This window comes from Mesocricetus auratus, unplaced genomic scaffold (genome assembly GCF_017639785.1).
Source record: "Mesocricetus auratus isolate SY011 unplaced genomic scaffold, BCM_Maur_2.0 Super-Scaffold_100008, whole genome shotgun sequence".
Classification (NCBI taxonomy): domain Eukaryota; kingdom Metazoa; phylum Chordata; class Mammalia; order Rodentia; family Cricetidae; genus Mesocricetus; species Mesocricetus auratus.
The window spans coordinates 68,089,294-68,108,406 of NW_024429192.1; the positions used below are offsets into that span (position 1 = coordinate 68,089,294).

Here is a 19,113-nt window from a genome sequence, read left to right on the forward strand (position 1 = left end):
CTCATCAAACTAAGAGGACCTCTAAGATGGGGGGGGGCACATAGAAATAGTGGGGATAAAGGGGATTCCCAGACTTACGATGGGACCCAGGATGAGAAGTATCTTTCTGAACAGCTAAACATATAGTAAATATCAGAAAAAACACAGAGACTTAGGTTTTAAGAACTAAGTTCCATTTGGGCCATTGTTTGAGGTAGCTTTTCATTTCTACCATATTGTTTCTGCTCCCTGGAGGTTGCATTATTAGGAAAAACATGAACAAACAAGGCAGTCACAGAAGCATCTGCCTGCATTGAGATGATCATAGAAATCATGGTAGTTTTAAGTATATATACCATTACCAAGTTGGACTCAATTCCAATTAGGTGTTGGTACTACTTTAAAAATTTATGATAGGTCCCAGTTGTAATCTATGGGTTCTGAGCTACAAAGATGAGGGTAGTGAATGGCCTGAGTTTGTGCGTCTACACATGCTTGGTCTGCAGGGGTTGAACGGCACTGGATCTTTGTTTGTGAGCCACCATGTTAATTCAAAAGCAAGTGTTTTCCTAAGCCAGCTTTAGGTCCCAGATTTTATTTTTTTAATTTAACCTTTATATGCATTGGGGTGAAGGTATCGGGTCCCTTGGAACTAGGATTACAGTTGTGACCTGCCATGTGGGTGCTGGGAATTGAACCCAGGTAAGAGCAGTGAGTCCTCTTAACAACTGAGCCATGTCTCCAGCCCCTGATTTTGTTTTTGTAAAGTGTGTGCTACAGGGGCATGCAGTAAATAGGATTAATGTAGTTGTGATATAGGTATATATAATGAGTAAGCTTAAATATTTAATAAGTGACTATTGTGATACCTAAGTATTGGTTCTGGGACAGCAGCCCTAAATTTCATCCGTTATTCAGTATTCTTAGCCAGTTTCAAAAATGTGTTATCTTCCCCCATTTTGTGTTGTTTGGGACTTCTTGTTTTGAGGTCACATCTGTATCTAGTCCTACCTATCCTAGAACTTGCTACATAGACCAGGCTGGCCTCAAACTTAGAGATCCAACTGCCTCTGCCTTCTGAGTGCTGGCATTGCAGATACACATAGATTCTGGCAGAGGTACACCCAGTGAATGGAATAGTTTTCTTTTTGTTAGTGCCTATGCCAACTATTTTGATTGAGCAGATTGCTCTGGTTTTTTTTTTTTTTAGCCTGGGTTTAATGACCAGAATGTTTTTGGGGTATGGATTCTGAGGTGTTGAAGTGTGCTGTTGGTTCTGTGTTGGAGTCCACAAAGAATCAAGAATACTGGAGAATCAACAGTTGATAGCAGTTGCTGCTTTTCCAAAGGATTTGTATAGTACACAGACATACATGTGACACATTTGTATACATAAAATATTTTTAAAAATTTAGAGTAATAGCTGTAAAACTTTTGGGGAGGGTAAATTAATACATGTGTAAAGTGGTACCGTAATAAGTACAAGTTTCTAGGAAAAGAAAACAGGTCTTGACAACATAACCAGAAAATGTGAGTTTGGTGAACAAAACATGAACAATACTGGATGCTGGCTGGTCTGTAGATGAGTTCCAAAGTCAGAATCGTCTTTATGAGGACTAGGTGAATTCTCTGAGCTACTTCACAGCAATCCCATTTAATCTGGCTGCCTACAGCTAACCTTTCCATCTTAACATCATTCCAGGTTGTGAAAACTATCTTTGAACTGAATGCTCACAGCTTTGTTTTTGAAACAGTTATGCTGTTTCTATGCAGGGGCTAGAGATCAGCCTGTCTCTACTTCCTGAGTGCTGAGATTCTTTAATCCAGCACTGCCTGGCAATACTACTACATGGTTTTTACATGCCTGTGTGCATGACTGGTGTCCATGGAGGTCAGAAGAGATTGTTGGAGGCCCTAGAACTGAAGTACCTTTGTAAATCATGCAGGTCCCCTGCAAGAAGAGCCATCTATCTCTTCAGTCCCTGGTATTTCAATGACTTTTATATGTATTTTGCATATGATTGGTGCATGTATTTTATGTTTTAGCCATTTGTGTCTTAAGTATTTGTGTTATATATTTAAGAGATAAGTTCATTTAGATGGTTATGCTGGGGCATACTTGTAATCCCAGGACTTGGGAGGTAGAGGCAGGTTTATCAGTTGAGGGTCATCCTGAACTGCGTTAGACCCTGTCACAAAGTTCATTGGGCAGGCATGTGTGTTTGTGTGTGTCCCAGCACCTGTGCATGCATGTCATTGGCAAAAACCAGGAGAACCAATACAGCTGATGACCCAGTGGTGCTGATTTCCCTGAAAGATAAAAGGAGACACACAGCAGTGTGCATGCTGTACCCAATGGTATACCTTTCATCACATTGTTCTGATTTTCTCTTGAGAAAAGCTTCTGTAACTCAGGAGGAATTAAATCCTTTTGTCCCAGCCTCATAAGTGCTAGGAATTCATAGGTATTAGCCACCATGTCTATCACTCTGTTGTTTTTCTTCTGTAACCTTTAAAAAGGTAAGTAGGGCCGGGCGATGGTGGCGCACGCCTTTAATCCCAGCACTCCAGAGGCAGAGGCAGACGGATCTCTGCGTTCGAGGCTGGGGTGGATGGACCAACAGCCTCCAAAACGATACAGAGAAACCCTGTCTCGTAAAACCAAAAAAAAAAAAAAAGTAGGTGTTGGGGTGTAGCTCAGTGGTAGAGTGCTTGCCTAGCATGGGTGGGTGTCTGGCTTAAGCCCCAGCACCTCAAAAAAGGTTGGAGTCTTGAGTTCCGAGGGGTCCGACTCTGATGTTCCTCTTGTAGCTACTGAGAACTTTAGGTGCCTTTTGGTTCTGTTCTGGGGGGGGGGTGTAGAGGATTGACTACAGCAGTGATCAAAGCTGACTGTCTGGGAACTGAAGAAATGATGAGAGGAGGAGGTTGTTGGAAAAGCATTAAAATAGGGATTTTTAAGAGCAAGTGAAGGGAATGAGAAGGGAAAGGTCATTGTGAGGAGTCCCGTTCTGTAAGTTGTGGGCCTGCAAGTGAATGCTTTCAGAACTTACATGAACCGCAGATTGTAAAAGTCAGATCAGAAAACTAGAAATTTAAAAATGTTTCGTGGGATTTTTGTCTGGAACTCCATATGTAGACTAGTTTGAACTTGAACTCAGATCTGCCTGCCTCTGTCTCCAGAGTATAGAATAAAACATACACTACCATGCAAGGCTATAATTTTATGCTTTATAGGTTAGGTATATGGTCAAAGTGTTTCTATTTTTAATTTGATGCAGCAAAAACTTATTATTTGTGTGGACAGTGATAAGGGCACAGATAAAAACCAGAAGTCATTTTGACGTAGCCAGAAGACAGGAGTGTCACCTGTGCCCCATGGTTGAGGCAGGTGTGTGCCACTACAGTGAACAAATATGCCATGGAAAGATGGGGGGAGAGGAAGGGCAGTGTGTGCACTATGGAGAGGGAGAGCTGGAGATGTGGTGACAAGTGAGAGGGCTGAGGATGATGTCATAGCCCAGTAGGGATAGTGGGGTGGTGACAGGTGTAGACAGCCCCCAAACCTGCCACCCAGCCATGGGCTCCCTCTGGCTCTGGGCAATGATGAAGGGCTGAGATGAGCAAAGTTTAACTTTTTGGATTGTGCCTCCTTGTAGGACCACTGTGGTTCACGATGCCACCAGAGAGTGTGTACCAATCATGTCTGGTCCATGTTGCTGTCCCAGGCCTCAGTGAAGCCTGAGCTCCATGTGGCCCTGTGCATCTGTGCAGCTGCCGGTGCCTTGGTGATGAGTATTCCCATCAGCCTGGTCCCAGAGTGCAGGGTCCCCCCTGCAGGTAGAGCGGGGGGGGGGGGCTGAGCGGGATGGTGAGTGTTGACGACTCAGACCCTCCCCCAATTAGTTACTAGGGAGAAAAAACACTGAGTCTGTCTAAGCAGGATCTCAATTTATTCCAACAGGCAGGAACTTATATAGGGCTGAGGTAGGGGATGGGAATCTTAGGATAGGGTAAGGTGACATGAGTTAAGGGCCAATAGTATTCCACCAAGCAGGCAGGTAGCTAGGTGGGGGCAATCTTGCATCAGGTCTGGCTGAGTCACCCCCCACGTGGAGGTTACAGGTTAGAGACAGGTCGCCAAACTCTAGCAGGCTTAGGAGCTTACACTGGTCCTCGCATCCAAGCCTTTTTTAGACCCAACATCAGAGCCGCGTCAGCCCCAAAAGAACACGAAGGACGCTAAATTAATTATGAAGCTGTTGGCTGTTTTCTATTGTTTCTTATTGGCTACCTAGTTCTGACTTAATTATTAACCCATAATTACTAATCGAGGATGCCAGCTTCATGCGACCTCTCTTCCTGGGATCACATTGTGACTCACCACTCTTTACTTCCTGGGGCTTTGCTGCCTGGTATCCTGTTGCAAGTGGCATGTTGTGTAGCCACCTGAGGCCATGGAGCTGAGGAGTGAGTTGGTTCTGATACCGCCAGGGGCCTATGTTACCTCTGAAGCACATGTAGATGTCTGTGATCTGGGCTGCTGCCTAAAGCCATGTGAATGTCCTGGCTCAGCCCCTAATGGGAGAGCTTGCCAGGTCCTTTGTGGGAGAACTGGTCCTACTCCTCCAGTGAGAATTGGTTCTTTCTGCTGGTTGCCAACGGCCACAAGGCAACACCTGGTGGTTTGATGCCTGTGTGGGGAGAGCCAGCCCCACACCACAGGCGTTGGAGCAGGGAGAACTGGCCTGCTCCAGACACTGCCCCGCTCTCCTCAGTGGATAGCTTCTGACACAGATGGAGAAAGACACATTCTCCCTTGGGTGGGGCTGGTCAGTAAGAATTTGATGCTGCTCCTGAGTATATAGACAATAAATAGACTTTTTCCCCTTTTCTTTTGGTCACAGGGAAGGGGGTGGTGGACATGGGAAGACTGGGAGGTGAACTCAATAGGAGTGCATAATGCAAGATTCCCAAATAATTTTAAAAAGTCATAATTTTGAATTATAGAATCAGAACCAGTGTCAGGAAGGACATGTCATATGAGTCTACATGCCTTGCAGCAGGACACTTGGAGCAAACCTCACCAAAAGGAGTCCCAGAGGAAAGGAACTAGACATGTTTCTGGCCCCTTCTATGGAGTTAGTAAGGTGTACAGAGTTAATGGTGCAGTATTGGGCTGGGGGCTGGAGTCACTGTTCCTGGTAGGGTCACTTCCATCCAGCAGGAGGTAAGAGAGTGTCCAGAAAGAAGCTGCTAATACCAGGCGCCAGCAGGCCTGCTGACTCAGGCCAATATGAGCATCCAAACCCATGTCACATACCTCCCACCCCATCCGTGAGTCTTTAGTGCAGCTGTTGAGCAGGACCAGGCTCACAAATTGCCTTTCATGCCACTCTGCCAAGTGAGTGTTCACTTATCCTGTCCCCCTCAACCCAGTGCCAGACTGAGGAGTGAATGACAGTGATTTCTTTGGCATTTTCTCCTGGGGTAAGTAAAGTTCAAGGTATAGACTCCAGGATATTTTCATGTCTATGCAGCCCCAAGGCTAGAAGCCATATAAATATAACTAGGTCTGAGTTTGCTTATTGAATCACTAGATGGGAGGGACATTTGTGTAGAGCTTAGAAACGGAAACCAACAGTGTTATAAACATATCAAGTAAGATGATACACATGCATCACATGTATAAAGTGAGAGGAATTAAGACATTTTCAAAGGAACAAAGCCCAGAGAATTTCATTGCCAATACATATGATCTATTGAGAATTAAAAAAAAAAACTTTAGGCTAAAAGAAAATTATACTTGGTAGAGAAATAAATGAAATCAGGATTAAAGTACTGGAGGAAGTAAATGCTTTTCTGTTTCTAAACTTCTCAGAAGATACTTAGTTAAACAAAATCCAGTGCTAGAAAGATGGCTCAGTGTTTAAGAGCATGCAGTGCTCTTGCAGGAGACCTGAGTTGGGTTTCCAGAACCCACCTCAAGTGATCCAAGCAACTGTAACTCCACCTGCAGGGGCTCTGACATTCTCTTCCAGGCTCCTCGAGTACCTGCACACATGTGCACCTGCCTCTAAAGTGATCTGTGTGTATGGAAGTAGAATAATAAAACATTGTTTTGTGTGCTCACTGGGAAAATGAAAGACATATTAAAATAAATAATAGTTGCAGGCATAAGGATGTAAATCTGTATACCACAGAAACACTAATTCTTGAGAGAGAGAGAGAGAGAGAGAGAGAGAGAGAGAGAGAGAGAGAGAGAGAGAAAGAGAAGTAATCCTTTATTTTCCAAATTAAGCTGGTGGAGTTGGTTTCTTTGAAGGGATTAGTCAAAGAACTGATTTGGCTGGGGCTGCTGCAGCAGCAGGAGCAGCAACGGTGGTGGCAGCCACCAGGGCAGCATTCACAAATGCAGATGGATCAGCCAAGAAGGCCAAGCTTGCCCTTTTCAGCAAGTGGGAAGGTGTACTCAGTCTCCACAGACAACGCCAGGACCTACTTGTACCCACTGATAATAGTGCACCAAGGCAACGTTTTGAACACTCTCTAGGAGGTGAGATTGCAGAGTCTGCTCCATGATGTCAGTCAAGCACTTCAGGGTTGTAATTGCTGCCATTGTCGAACAGCTGCTGGATGATCAGCCCGAAGGAGAAAGGGGAGATGTTAGCATGTCCTGCAGTGTGGCTCCACTGGCTCTTACTTCGCCTCCAGTTTTTCTTAGCTAAGCATCATTCAGAATTTCAGTGATACTGGACCTGGAGATTTTAGGGGTTAATGCCTAAAGCCTGGAAGAAAGAGGTCTTCTCAGACCCCAGACCAGTATTCTGGGATGGCACATTGACCTCACATAAAGCGATGGTACTTCGGTGAGGTCCTCAAAGTCTGCAGTTCCCCAGATATGAGGCTCCCACAATGCAGCATTTTGGGTAGTCATCCAGAAGTTGGGCGATCTTAAGGAAGTAGTGGGATTTCCAGGTGGCCCTGTCTTTCCTGGGCATCCCATGGTGCGCCAGGGATTGTCACATAGAGTTTGAAGACATGTCATTCTAATGAGATCACCTGGCAAGAGCCAGAAACACTAACATTACAAAAACTTCCTCAAACAATTCTTCTCAAAGCTAGAATATTTCATGATATAAATGTTGTGGAATAATGTTTTTGTGCACTGTGAAGACTTGTCACTGTTACTGGTTTAAAGAAAAGCTGAATTTCCAAGCATGGAGGATGAGGACACTGGGAAGAAAAGCAGAGATGGGAGGAATCAGTCAGACATGGAATGAGTGGGACACAAAAATGGCCTCATGGTAGAACATAAATTAATAGGAATGAGCTAAGTTACAAGAGCTAGTTAGAAACAAGCAAACTACGCAATCATGGAACCCTGGGCTGACCTGAGTGCATGCTGCCAAGCCACAGGAGCAGGCCAGTATAATGCCTGAATCCTTATAGTGGAGACTACAAAACAAGGAGCTGTGGGGATAGCTATGTGGGTCCAAGCGCTTGCTGTGGGAGCCTGGTGCCCTGGTTTGATCCCTGGCATCCACGTTTTAAAAAGAAAACAGCTAGACATGATGGCATGCACGTGTAACCTACCGTTCCTCCAGTGAGATGGGAGGCAGGGAGACTTGCTCAGAAGCATGCAGGCCTGTTACTGTGGAGTCCACAGTGCAACATCCACAGCACAACCCAAACAACGAGAGACCCTGGCTCAAAACAAGATGGTAGGTGAGAAATGAGTCCCCAGACCTGTCCTGACTCCACACACCATGGCGTGTGCACACCAGCACCCCACATATCACACACATTTGCTAGCAAATAATACTTTTTTCAACAAACCAGGAAGGCTACAATAGACTTGACTGATATTAACCATTTCAGTCATTTGACATATACAGAATATTACATAGAATAAATGAAGAACATGCCTTCTCGTGTATATGCAAAACAGCAATCATTTTCTCTGGATACATTTTAACTAAAACTGAATTTAATAACTGAAAGATATTGAGGAAATCCCCAAATATTTAGAAATTAAACAACATGTATAGTCGACCATGGGTAAAAGAAGTTGATCACATATTCTCTTTCATCTGAGGCTCCTAGCTCCAAATCTTCAAACGAGAGTACACATCCTGAGATAACTTCAGAAACCAAGAAAGCAAAGGGGACCACTACCAAGTTTGGGGGTGGGAGGGGTGGAAGAGATAAATACAAGAGGGAGGATAAAATAACAGTATAGATGTCTGAAAAGGCCATAAGGAATCATATTAACTACCTACATAAGATAACTATAACCTACATAAGTCAGTTTATAAACACACATATATAGTTTAAATGAAAATTTCCCATCTGGCCTGACAATGTTCCCTCCAAGAGCCCAAAATTACCCAACAAAACCCCAATACCAGGCATGAGAAGCCTGTTTTGAATTGTTGGTCAGGGTTGTCCAAGAGGCTCTAGAATATTTCCGGTTGTTGCTGTTGCCCTTAGCTGCCCCTGAAAGATGAAAGGTAAGTCCCTATTGCTGAAGACACCATGTGCTTCTGTCACACAGCCCAGCCTATCCCGAGCTTTGGAACTGGCCCCAAAGCTGCCTTTCTGAGGACTATCTTTCATGGTATTAGAAGTCACCATGCAAGCTTCCAAAGTAAGTAAGCAACCAACAATCCTGCCCAGATCTGACATCTGTGAACCACAATAACATATAACTCTAAGGGTACACAGTGGCACACATACCTTGGCAATAACCAAGAGCTTTTTAATTGTACTTAAGCCCTGTGTAATATCAGGGGCTTTGAAGACCACCTTCAATGCCCCCTCAGCGTTTAGACATGATGCTTCAGCAAGAAGGTGACTTAGAAAAATCTCGGGGTGACGAACTCTCTGCTATGTACTTTTCCATGTAAGTTTCTTTTTAAGTATTTTTAATTAATTTATTTTTTACATTCCAAACCCAGTTTCCTCTCCCTCCTCTCCTCCCACTCTCCCCACTTCCCTCCCACCCCACTTCCCATCTGCTCCTTGAAGAAGGTAAGGCCTCCCCTAGGAAGTCTACTAAGTCTGTCCCATCATTTAACTGAGGCAGGACCAAGGCACCCCATCCCCATGTCTGGGCTGAATAAGGCATCTCTCCATATAGAATGGGCTCCACTAAGTCAGTTTGTGCATTAGAGTTAGATCTTGGACCCACTTCCAGCAGCCTCATATATGTCCCAATCACACCATTGTCACCTATATGAAGGGAGTCTAGTTTGGTCTTATGCAGGTTCCCCAGTTGTCAGATCTGAGTCAGTGATCTCTCAATAGCTCAGGTCAGCTGATTCTGTAGGTTTCCCCATCATGGTCTTGACTTCTTTGTTCATATTATCTCTCCTCTTTTACTTCAATTGTACTCCAGGAGCTTGACCCAATGGTTAGTTGTGTATTTCTGAATCTGCATCCATCTGTTTCTGGAAGAGGGTTCTAGCTTCTTTGGGGTTGTGAGTTGTAGCCTAGGTATCTTTTACTTTATGTCTGGTATTCACTTATGAGCGAGTACATACTATATATTTGTCTTTCTGGGTCTGGGTTACCTCACAGGATGTTTTTTTCTAGTTCTGCCCATTTGCCTGCAACTTTTAGCATATCATTGTTTCTTACCACTGAGTAGTACTCCATTGTGTAAATGTACTACATTTTCTGTATCCATTCTTTGATTGTTTCCAAGCTCTGCTTGGTGTGAATATGACTCTTTTGGGTATATGCCCAAAGTGGTATTGTAGAGCCTTGAAGTAGGGTTGATTCCTAATTTTCTAAGAGACTGCCATACTGACTTCCACAGCAGCTGTACAAGTGTGCACTCCCATCAGCAATGAAGGAGTGTTCCCCTTACTCCACATCCTCTCCAGCATAAGCTGTCATCAGTGTTTTTAATCTTAGCTATTCTGATCAATGTAAGATGGTGACACATTAGTTTCTTTATTATTCTGTTTCTATCCTAATTCTCCTGTCCTACTTCTAATTCCTCCTAGCTTCTTCCTCTATTCTAAAAACTCTTCTTCAGGAGCCTTGAAGTGATAAAGAAATTACAAGAGTTACCTTCTCATTGGTCAGGAGCACATTCTTAGGGTAAGCCATTGCCATGGCAACACAGGGGTCCAAGGTTACAGAAGTGAGACTGTGACCAGGGGCAGGTGGTACAGTGAGATAAACTTTGAGGATCAGTCTTTTGTTAACAGACTGGCAAAGCAAAGAACTGGCGTGCTTTCCTTAGTAACCTTGGTTGGACATCAGCAGCTCTGACCTTGAGCATAGCTACAAAGTTCCAAATTTACGATCTATATAAACAATCCTTTAGTCTAGTTTGAACTTTCTTTGAGGTGAAGATGAGCTAATTGTGTGCAGCAGTCTGAGCAAAAGAACAAGGCAGGTTGTTAAGTTTCCACAGTCCTTGGGGAATAAATAGATCCAGTTATGAAGCATGTCCCAGTGTATATTCTATATATCAAAATTATACAGTCAAGCCAGGCATTGGTGGCACACACCTTTAATCCCAGCACTCGGTAGGCAGAGACAGGCGGATCTCGTGAGTTCGAGGCCAGCCTAGTCTACAGAGCGAGTTCCAGGACAGCCTCCGAAACAATACAGAGAAACCCTGTCTCGAAAAACCAAAAAAAAAAATTATACAGTCAAATGAAAAGTCATCTTCCTGACTGTCCACAAATATATGTGCCCAGTAGATGGAACATTTTCATGAGTTAAACACACAAGTAGTGGGAAAACAGCCAAAGCTATTCTTAGGAAGAAATGAAGTTCTTAGGGAAGAAAAGAAGTGACTCATGAGAAAAATTACAGACAGGAGCAGTTAGTTTCCACAACCAGTGACTCCACGGCCTTGCCAGGTGAGGCTCTCCATTAGAGAATCACTCATAGGGTAGTCAGCCTGTTGAACACTAGCTATCACCTGCTGTATTTCTCATGGGCCCTGACTATTCAACAGGAAGGAAAGTTTGTCTAGTACTGAAAATGTAGTCAACTACCCAGGGCTAGTGAAGTCATGGGTCTTGGAGGAGAACTTTCAACCTCCACTTTACTAAGCCAGTATAATATCTAAGATTACATTCTAAATATTTGTCCATGTAGCCACCGATAAGTATAGCCCTCATTCATTATCAAGGAAACTTCTCATTGCAGTAGAGGGAGGCCATTATAGAAAAACAGAACCAATCACAATGCTGAATTCTGAAGCCTAGTTCCAATGGAACATCTACAGAACAACTTGGCACCTAAGGCTCAGGAATCATTGTGAAAGAGGATGTGGGAGGATTCTAAGAGCTAGAGGAACACAGAGTTTGAAGGATGAAGAGGTGTGGCCTCAACAGAGGATTAAGATGTGCACTCTCAGCTGTTCCTGACGATATGCCTTTGATCCATTATTGTGGACTCTAACTCTGATGTTTTGTCACATTTGGAAAATAACTAGGGCAAGGGTTATATGGGAAAGCTTGCCATAAGGAAAGGGAAGATGGAAATGATGTAATTATATTATAATCTCAAAAAAGAAATTATTTTAAAAGTTTTATGTATATAGGTACAAATGTCTGTTACCCACATGCTTGCCTGGGTTCTCTGGAAGAGAACCAAGCCATTTTGTCACAATAAAAATAAATCTTTCACATAAAGAGAAGGTCTGGAGAGATGGCTCAGCAGTTAAGAGTTTATGTCACTCTTGTAGAGGACTTGAATTTGGTTCCCAGCACACAGCTGCCTGTAACTCCAGCTTCAGGGGATCCAGCACCTCTGGACTCCCAGGACACCTGCACGCATGTGCACATACCCACACACAGACACCATGCATACATGTGATTAAAAATAAATCTGTAACTGGGTGGTGGTGGTGCATGCCTTTAATCTGGCACTTGGGAGGTAGAGGCAGGTGGATCTCTGTGAGTTCCAGGACAGTCAGGGCTGTTACATAGAGAACTTTTATCTCAAACAACAAACAAAAAAGGAAATCTAAATCAAAGGAAAATGAAAGTGAATATTTGCATTAATATTTGCATGAAAATTTAAATGGCATAGAATATATAAAATAAATGTGATAAAGAACAAAGAGAACATTTCTTTGCATGTGTGTTCATGTGTGTTTGTGTATGGGTGGGCACCACACATACATGAGAAAGTCAGAGGACAATCTTAGATGTTGGCCTCACTTTCCACTTGTTTAAGGCCGTCTTTTGTTCACCACTGTGTGCACCAGGCTAGCTGGCCATGAGCTGCAGAGGACTCTCCTACATGCCTTTCATCTTGCCGTGGGCATTCTTGGATTGCAGGTTCATTCACCACATTCATGGTTTTTTTCTTTCTTTACTTGGATTCTGGGCATCTAAACTCCACTCCTCACACTTGTACAGCAAACATGGCCATACACTGAAGGAGCGTTAGAGGGACAGAGACAGACAGAAACCAGAACACAGGCTTTCTGAGACGGTAGCCTCTTGATACCTGAAAACATTGTGGGGAGAAATAGGGGGCTGGCACAGGGTGAACATCTTATCATGACCAAGAGGAGAGAGGGGAAGACCTATGGGTCTTTAAAGTACACCTAAACCAGAGTCCATTTATGCAGACTTTCAGCCTTAGGTATGCTTTTCCCATGAAGGCTTGGTCGTCTGTCTTTCTGAGTGGTTCCACTCTTTGTGTCCAGGAACAACTTAGATGGCCTCCGTGACTAGTGTGTCACCCGTGTTAAAACTACATGTTTGGCCGGGCATTGGTGGCGCACGCCTTTAATCCCAGCACTCGGGAGGCAGAGGCAGGCAGATCTCTGTGAGTTCGAGACCAGCCTGGACTACCAAGTGAGTTCCAGGACAGCCTCCAAAGCCACAGAGAAATCCTGTCTCAGAAAACCAAAAAAAAACAAAAAACAAAAAAAACTACATGTTTGTTTTATGTGGGTATTGGGCATCTGCTCTCACAGTTGCTCAGTAAGCAGGACCATCCCAAAGCTCACGAGCGGAGAAAGAAGGGTCCCTGGGGCTTGTGAGTTGGCCAGTTTACCTGAAATGACAAGCTCAGTGAGAGAACCTGTCTCGGAAAATAAGGAGAGTGCAATCAAGGAAGACACCAGACATAATCTTCCCACACACAAGATACCACTGGGTATTTGCTACTCGATGGAGGCCACAGTAGAGAGTAAACAATATGTTCTCTGATATAAGAATGTTAGGGATGCTAAAAGTGGGCTACACATCCAAGGTTAACATGTCCCGGGTTCACAGTCCTGCCCATGATAGGAAGACACATGAACCTTGACATTACTCCAGCCTCTCTCGCCTGTGGTGACTGAGGAACACAGTCAGCCTGGCAGGTGCAGCAGCCGTGGGTTGTCCAATGAGTGTGTGAAGAGGCAGACCGTGAGGTGCCTGTCAAAGGCAAGTAAGGCTATAGTAGGAACACGTGGAGAATGGTTTTGTTTCCAACTGTGTTTAAGCCAGCTAAAGTGAAGGGTTTAGTAAACTGAGTCACAACAGCCAGCATATTCAAAGGAACTAAGTAAGGGTCAAGACAGGTCTGACTGCCCTCTGATTATTTTATGTTAGACTTTAATTAAGCAATTATTAATTGATTTTTGAGATAGGGTCTCAGCAGTAGTACCTGACTCTGTCTCCCAAGTGCTTACCCTGAGGGTGTGTACCATCGTGTCTGGCTATTTTTTTTATCATTTTTAATTATGTGCAGGTGGGTGACTGTGTGTGGATGGATGTAATGAAGTCAGGAGCCCATGGAGGCCAAAGGCATTGGCTCCCGTGAAGCTGGAGCTAAAAGCAGGTTTGAGCCCGAAGATGTGGGACTGGGTCATCTCAAGGGGCAGAGTGTTCTCTTCCTTCAAGAGTTCTTAGCTGTCTCTCCCGCCCTATATAACTTATTTTTAGAATAGGGTTCTTGGGGACATCTTACTGCTCTGTGGTCCCTTGTTTCAGTGGTGAGGAGGGACAGAGGAACAGAACACTCGGCATTAGCGCGCAGTGGTGGCTGCTCCTCAGTCACTGTGCGCCCTGTGCCATGCCCACAGTAAGAAACACACCCCAGAGCCAGGAGTGGTGGGTGGCCATGACTGCAATCACAATGTTCATGAGGCTGAGGCAGTAGGATTGCTATGATTTGAGGCTACATAGTGAGCCTGAGGTCAGTCTGGGTACAGGGCTTACTGCATTGTCCCCAAAACAAAGAAACAAGCAAAATTTCACTTTGTGACCTAGTATCCACAAGAAAGAAAAAAATTTTAAAAAGAATATATGCTCTCTCTCTCTATATATATATATGCATTTATATGACAAAGAAAAACTATAACAAAAATTGAATAAAATATTAATATTTAAATGGATACAGGGAAATTTCAAATGAGTTAATCTAAAAACAAAAATCTGGAACAAACCTGGGAACATTGGACCCAGAAAAAAGCATATCTTGCCGGGCGGTGGTGGCATACGTCTTTAATCCCAGCACTTGGGAGGCAGAGGCAAGCGGATCTCCATGAGTTTGAGGCCAGGCTGGACTGACAGCCTCCAAAACAATACAGAGAAACCCTGTCTCGTAAAACCAAAAAAAAAAAAAAAAAAAAAAAAAAAAAGTATATCTTGCTTCCAGGTTCATGGAGATTATTAGCCCTTTCCCAGAAGGGCACCTTGAGACTACTTTTGGCATCTGAACAAAAGTTATGTTCTTTGTGAAACAGTCTTGTATAGTCCAGGCTGGCCTCTAATTCACTATGTAAACACAAGTGACCTTAGCCTGCTGTCATCTGCTGCTCAGCTTACAGGTGTTTGTCACTGTAACCACTTCATACGGTGTCAGGGACTGAGTCCGGGGCTCCATACGTGCTGGGCAAACACTGTGAACTGCATCTGTGTCATGTCAGCAAGGTATCTTGCTTTAGTCTTTAAATACTAATTCATTTATTTAATTGTTTTTTTTTTTTTTGACACAGGTCTTCTCTGTGTAGCCCTGGAATTTGCTCTGTGGACCAGACCGGCCTCAAACTCACAGAGATCCGCCTACCTCTGCCTCCCCAGTGCTGGAATTAAAGGCGTGCGCCACCATGCCCAGCTTAAAAACAGATTTTTTTTTTTTTTGGTTTTTACGAGACAGGGTTTCTCTGTAAAGACAGATTTTTAATTTGACATAGTTATTATTTTATGTTTGTGGGTGTTTTGAGGTTGTGTGTGTCTGTGTATCATGTTCATGTCTGGTGTCCATGGAGGTCAGAGGAGGAGGTGAGCTGCCACGTGGGTTCTGGGAGTCCAGCCTGGGTTCTCTGGAAAAGCACTCAGTACTCTTAACCCCTGAGCCATCATTCCTCTCTTTGTATTTTATAAACCCCAGCATTTTTTTTTTCAAGACAGGGTTTTTCTAAGGCTTTGGAGGCTGTCCTGGAACTCGCTCTTGTAGACCAGGCTAGCCTCGCACTCACAGAGATCCGCCTGCCTCTGCCTCCCGAGTGCTGGGATTAGAGGCATGCGCCACCAACGCCCTGTTGGGGAAGTCTTATGTCATTAAAGCACTGTTGAGCCAACAGGAATCTAGATGGGTGGGACTAGGAGTCCAGGAGGACTCTGGGAAGGAGAAACACAAGAGAGTTCGAGATGTAATGCCATGGGGTAGGAGGCCCGGAAATTTCTCTGGTAAGAGACATACTTAGATTAACAATTATGGGGTAATTACTTAAATCAGAGCTAGCCAGTAAGAAACAAGCAAGGCCAACAGCTTCATAATGAATATAGCCTCCTGTGTGTTTATTTGGGACTCATGCGGCTCTAGAACCAGGCTGGCGGGAAGGTTTCTCACAAGGAAAAAGCTTCTCTTTACAGAACGCCCGGCAAGTAAAATGATTTTTATTTATTTATTTATTTTGAGACAGGATTTCTCTTCACAGCACTGACTGCCCTGAAACTCACTCTGTAGGCTTGTCTGGCCTTGAACTCACAGAGATCTGTCTGCCCCCGTGTGCCACCACTGCCTGGCAATGAAATGAAACTTAAAAAGAGCTTTTTCTAGCTAGTTTCACTGCAATAAAAGTGCCAATCAGACCTCTGTGAGTAATAAAGCCAGGCTGTGGAGCCAAGCTCCTCTTATACTTCATCCGGAGCTCTTTAGAAAAACAATGGATTCTGCGTCTGGGGCAGGAAACTATCAAAAGAAGTCTGAAAGCTGTCATTAAAGAAGAAAACCATTACTAAGTGTGTGGAAATGACTCCAGAGAGCTGGAAGGGTGACTTGGTGGGGAAAGGTGTTTGCCGTCAAGCCCCGGGACCTGTGTTTGATCCCCAGAGCACACCACAGGAGAGACAAAACTCCTGAAAGTCGTCCTGGACCTCCACAAGGGCCACCTGCAGAAAACATTAGTGCACATCTCACGATAGAAATGTGAAAACACGCACACCTTTAATCCCAGTCCTGGGGAGGCAGAGTTCCAGGCCAGCCTGCTTAGAGCTGTGGGTGTCTGAGGTGTGACCAGACAGAACCCAGACACTGGTTGTTTAATTTGTATAAATCTGGTCCCCTGAACCTGTCAGCCTAGTCCCTGCGACTCGTGCAGCAGGGAGACAGGAGCATGGGACACAAGTCTGTCTCCTGGAACGTGTCTGTCTACTGGTGTCTGACCTGCCTCTCTGTCAGATGACCTGCAGAAAAGACAGTGCACTCTTGTTGTAAGACACGGTCTGCCCAGTATAGTCCTTGGCAGAGTTCCACACAGCCTGGTCCAGGATTTAGTGAGACTGAAGCAGGGCTATCTCATACCGGCAAGGTCACCTGTGAACCAAACAAAACACATGACACACGGCAGCGCCAAACACACCCTGATTTCAGGCACAGTTGCTGTAGCATCACCTCTCCCCTCCACAGTCCAGAGCTACACAGTGACCCTTCCCGGTGCGCAAGCAGTGCCTGGGAGGCTAAGATGGGACTCGGTCAAGGCCGTCTCTGGATACAGTGAGTTTGAGGCCAGCCTGGGCTACATAAGACTCTGCCTAATGGGGATAGAGGTGGTGGACTATACAGGAAAAGGGAATTTCTGCAATATCTGCCTAGTAAAATAGAGCTAATGTGGCCCTTTCCACACCCCTTTTAATCCTCCTTAACTAACCTAGGGGTAAAGACAATAGCAAACTCACAACTCTGCCATAGGATGCACATTACCTTTATTCAAACAAAACGCAGTAGCCTTGCCCCCAATGAGAGGGCTACATTTCTTTATCTGTGGAAGCATTCATTCCTTTTCTAGCTGAGTCACATGTTCCTTGATATCATGTTTAAATATTAAAACGTGAAATTAGCTGCTATCAACAATTCTTGTGTTTTGTTACATTTGGAAAAAATGATTAACTTTAGCAAAAACACACTTATTGTGTAATACTCCTTCTGTACACTGTGAAGACGTGTTGCTCTCATTGGTTTAATAAAGAGTCGACTGGTCAGTAGCTAGGCAGGAAGAGGTTAGGCAGGAGAGCAGACTGAGAAGCCTCTCATCTGTGGGCTTCCTGGAAAATTGACATACTTCTAATTCCAAGAGTGAAGAGTCAGGTGCAATTACAATCCAACCAGATCAAAACTGGAAGCTGGGCATGGTGGCATGCAACATTAATTCCAGCACTTGGGAGATGGAGGCAAGCCTGTCTCTGCGAGTTCAAGACCAGCCTGGTCTACAAAACGAGATCCAGGACAGCCAGTGCTACATGGAGAAACCCTGCCTCAAAAAAAGATTTTAAAACATGAAAACAAAGTAAAACTGAAGTAAACCAGTGTAAAACACTCAGTGTCCAACATCTGGCACTCACTCATGATATTCTAGTCTGACTGTGCCATCCACAGCACACACAACTTGTCTCATAGGCTCCAGGCTGCTTCACCATGTACCTGCTGCTGTCCTTGAAGGCATCCCGATTATCTTGGAGCTTATCTCTTTTACCCTGAGGCTGCCTCTTCTCCAATAGCCTCTTTTGAGCTCTCTTCAGGGACACTGATCCTATATACCAGGACTCGGATTCTCTCCATGAACCCTTCAAATCCCATCACTAATGGCCTCCTGGAATTCTTTGCAAGAACTCCAATCCTGCCAAATGGGCCAAGCCTCAGCATCTCTCCATATCCCTTACAATCTTTTCTGTGTATAATCCATAGAACCCTAATTAAAAGAAATCTGAAAAAGAAATATCTTTAGAGGGTGGCAGATACTGTTCTTATTGATTTCTTCATAATCAGGCACTTGATGGTTGGTATAATTCAACAACCATTTTATTATGGAGTCAGTTTGTAAACTCAGCAGTGTTGACATGTCTGCACTGGAGGCCTCATGTGGTACAATGATAGATTAATGGGGCTCTGTTTAGCATCCGATCAACATGCCCAAAAGCTAAACTCGCAAGTCCTCTCCATACAGTGTTGTGGGTCCCTTCCTGGGTGGTGACTGGGCTCTGGGAAGAAAAATGTGGAGAGTAAATGGTCTCCAAGACAACCAGGGGAAGCTTCATCAGCATCCTGACCTGACCTTAGAGGTGACCTAGTGTCACTTCTGGCAGATTCTGTGACCACAGAACTTCCAAGAACGCCCAGATTCAAAAGATTTAAGCCCAGACTCCATCCCTCCTGACGATGACTCAAAACTCCCTCCCACCGGCATCTTTCTTTGGTGTCCCTGAAAGGGAGTTTTACATGTCTTCCTATTGTCTGGGCCCAGCGTTCTTTCATCCATTCAATAATTATAGCCTGAGTGTCTACCTTGTGTGACATTGTGCTGGGCACTGAGGGCGGAAGGGTAAGAAAGCTGTGACTCCTCCCTCACCCACATGCCTATCTTTAAAAGGAGAGGGAAATGCCAGAATGCTACTGTTTTCTCTTCGCCACTGTTCTCTTGACTTAATTCCCTGACAACGTCTCTTCATGGATCATTCCCATTGTTCCAGCAGCTTGAATCTTCCATGTTCTAGCTCTAGCTTTTCTACCTTGCTTTTTTTTTCGACTTTTTGGTTTTGCTTCACTTCATGTCTTCCTGCAGGAATGCCCTGAAATGCATGTTTCTGATATGGTTAGGTTCTTAGTGCTTATTTGCATCTATTTTATTTATGTATTTATTATTTACTTGAGACATGATCT

At 44.3% G+C, this 19,113-nt stretch overlaps 1 pseudogene; it reads right to left on the reverse strand.

The window, feature by feature from the left end:
• Nucleotides 1-6,267: 6,267 nt before the first annotated feature.
• Nucleotides 6,268-18,033, reverse strand: LOC101830961 (annotated as a pseudogene).
• Between the last annotated feature and the right edge of the window lie 1,080 nt (nucleotides 18,034-19,113).